The following is a 276-nucleotide window of genomic DNA, read 5'->3' on the forward strand; positions in this document are numbered from 1 at the left end:
CCCTGCCGGCATCGTTTGGGACCGAGGAGGTGCTGGCAGGGAGCAGGCAGCGGTACAGCACCATGTAGCCCTCCGGCGCCAGTGCCGGCGTCAGCATCTGGAGGGGATGGGAAGGGTTACGAGGCGTGGTGGGACGCAGATGGGACATGGGGATGGATCTCCAGCCTCATCCCTGTGCCCCATCCCACCCCTCCGGTGGGGACATCCTGACATCACACCAACCCGCCAGCGGAGCTGGACGGCAGCGGCGGGCAGCGCCGGGGCGCTGGCCAGGGG

The sequence above is a fragment of the Pygoscelis adeliae genome, unplaced genomic scaffold (assembly GCF_000699105.1).
Source record: "Pygoscelis adeliae isolate BGI_AS28 unplaced genomic scaffold, ASM69910v1 Scaffold357, whole genome shotgun sequence".
In the NCBI taxonomy this organism is placed as follows: domain Eukaryota; kingdom Metazoa; phylum Chordata; class Aves; order Sphenisciformes; family Spheniscidae; genus Pygoscelis; species Pygoscelis adeliae.